Raw genomic sequence first — 2881 nt, 5'->3', positions numbered from 1 at the left:
CGCCATATTCATCTCGCGTCGCATCCATTCGGATTCTCCGTCATTTCTCACTGGAGCTTCGCTAGACGTCAAATAATACGTGTCTTCGGTGGTGTCCTCTGCACGTCCTACCGTTGGTTCAACGCACAGAAGTCTCGAAATCAACTCAGTCTTTGAACCTGTAGTCGGTTGTCCATACTCTCGTAATTTATCTTTTAATTGTGTTGAGGTTTTCCGTTATATCGGTCTTTATTTAGAGGTACAAGAAACACTCACTGACTACCGAGAAGGGCCGTTACGCACTGACTCGCACCGCGTGTCTTTCCCTTTGTCTACGCGACGCGCACGGAAAAAACCGTTGAGCGAGGTATCGTTACCCTTCGCTGGCACCATCAATACGAGGGTAGTCCCAGAAGTACCCGACCTAACAAAGAAAACACAAAAAATTTGGGAAAAAGTATATTTATTTCTGTACATAGTCTCCTTTTAGCTCGATACACTTTTCCCAACGATGTTCAATAGCTTCAATACCCTGTTTATAGTAAGAATCGTCGAGCTCCTCAAAATAGCCATCAACAGCAGACTCCACCTCTTCATTGTTGGCAAATCTTTTACCACCGAGCCATTTTTTCAAGTTTGGAAACAGAAAATAATCCGAGGGGGCTAAATCTGGCGAATAGGGTGCGTGAAGAAGCAATTCGAACTTTAACTCATTGATTTTGACCATCGCGATAACGGATGTGTGAACTGGTGCATTGTCTTGATGAAACAAAATTTTCTTTTTCGCCAAATGCGGCCGTTTTTTCTTGATTTCATCACTCAAACGCTGCAATAAGTTCGCATAATACTCGCCGTTGATTGTTCTTCCTTTCTGAAGATAATCAATGAAAATTATCAAAAAACTGACGCCATGACCTTGCCTGCAGATGGAACTGTCTTCGCCTTCTTTGGAGCCGATTCTCCCCTTTCAGTCCATTGTTTTGACTGTTCCTTTGTCTCAGGTGTCAAGTGATGGACCCATGTTTCATCCATGGTTATGTATCGACGCAAAAACTCTGCTTTATTGCTGTGAAACTTCGCCAAACACTCGATTGAAACATCCTCACGACGCTGTTTTTGTTCGGCTGTGAGCAAATGCGGCACCTATCTTGCGCACAGCTTTGTCATGTCCAAATTTTCAGTCAATATGCGATGTACAGCACTTTTTGAAATGCCTACCATGTCTGCTAGCTCGCGCACTTTCAGTCGACGGTCATCCAATACCATTTTGTGGATTTTCTTCACCATTTCTGGCGTGGTCACCTCATTTGGTCGACCACTGCGACGTTCGTCTTGGCAGCTCGTACGGCCTCGTTTAAACTCTGCCACCCAATATTTTACTGTTGTAAACGAAGGAGCAGACTCCCCCAGAGTAGAATCTAACTCCGCTTTGATATCGGTTGGACTGAGGCCTTTCAAATGAAAGTATTGTATCACATAACGATGACCAATTTTTTCCATGTTTACAAATTCACCGAGAGCGTTCACTATTGATGGCTGCCAGACAAATACTGAACAACGTAGCGTCGTCAAACTTCAAACTTAAGCTTTATAAGGTTGGTATTTTCTACGATAGTCATTTTTTTCAAAAAACAACCGCCATCTATACGTCAAGTCGAGTATTTCTGGGACTACCCTCGTAGATGGCACCACAATCCTCAACAAATTGTGATACTGTAAATTCACTATACTCGGTTGTACTCATCTTGGCACACTACTCTCGCAGCACCGGACTTCTCTGGCGATCGACACTCCCGTGTACGGATAACTTACGAATGCCAATCACTATCTCTCTATCTCACTATCTCACTATCTCGGACGAGCCCCCAATTTTGTGGGATTTTGTTAAATACTTTTGCGTTTATTATAATAAAAAGTAACCCCACGCGACGCCGGTGCTGTTCACTTAAAATCTGCTTCCTTTTTTTTCACCGCTGCTCCGATTCGCTCTCTTCCGGCTCGATGCTTCTCGTTTTTTTTACACTCACACTCTTCCTCCTTTCCTCCGCGCACGCATCCACATACACACACTCACACACGCCGCGATCGGTTTGACAACCCATGTTGTCTAAACATAACAAACACGCCACGCACGATCGTCTTCCATTCGTTCTTCCTTTCCAGGCCATTCACACCACTCTCTTACATTCACTCTTTCATATCAAAACCCTCCACACACAAACACACACACACACACACAAAATCTTCTATCTCTTGCTTTACAAACGTTCTTCACCCTTCGGCTGCTTCCGCTCGACTACCTTGACTCTCCTTTTCTACTTATCCTACGGCCGCTACTCCTCCTGCAACAGGCGCTAAGAAAAAGTGGCGCTGGAGTTCCCTCCCGCGCACACCTACCACTTCCGGCGTTCGTCGGTATCCCGAAAACGAACTCGCTTTGCGCTTTGGCAGGTCGCGATACACGCCGCCACAGAGGACGCCCTGGCGGCGGCCTCTCTCGTCGTGGCCTGGCCGGAGCCGCCGGTTGGGCCCGTCGCGGATGTTGAGGAAGAGACAGAGTGATTCCGGGGCGTGCTTTGCGACATTTGGATCAGGCCTCCCCGTAGGCCCGCGGTGTACTGGTGGTCGGGCAAAATCGCAGACATCCGACAGGACTGCGTTTGGCACCGATGCCAGTACACCAGAGCCCACGGGTGGCGGATCAGCGACGAGGCGAGAGAGGCAGCGCTCTGGGGACTCTACCGTGAAAAGGTGAAGATCTTGCAACGCGCCATCAGGAGGACCAGGACCGAGGCATGGAGAGAGCTCCTGGGCTCTCTGAACCGAGACCCATAGGGTCGTCCATACCATTTGGTTATGAGCATGGGCACCACCGGTCACGGAGAGACTAGACCCTCAGACC

The 2881-nt window shown here is 47.8% G+C and overlaps 1 pseudogene; it reads right to left on the bottom strand.

Moving 5' to 3' along the window:
* Positions 1 to 873: 873 nt before the first annotated feature.
* On the bottom strand, positions 874 to 1613 carry LOC108578090 (annotated as a pseudogene).
* Between the last annotated feature and the right edge of the window lie 1268 nt (positions 1614 to 2881).

The sequence above is a fragment of the Habropoda laboriosa genome, unplaced genomic scaffold, assembly GCF_001263275.1.
Source record: "Habropoda laboriosa isolate 0110345459 unplaced genomic scaffold, ASM126327v1 scaffold1166, whole genome shotgun sequence".
NCBI lineage: Eukaryota > Metazoa > Arthropoda > Insecta > Hymenoptera > Apidae > Habropoda > Habropoda laboriosa.
This window is presented reverse-complemented; position numbering and strand designations above follow the sequence as displayed.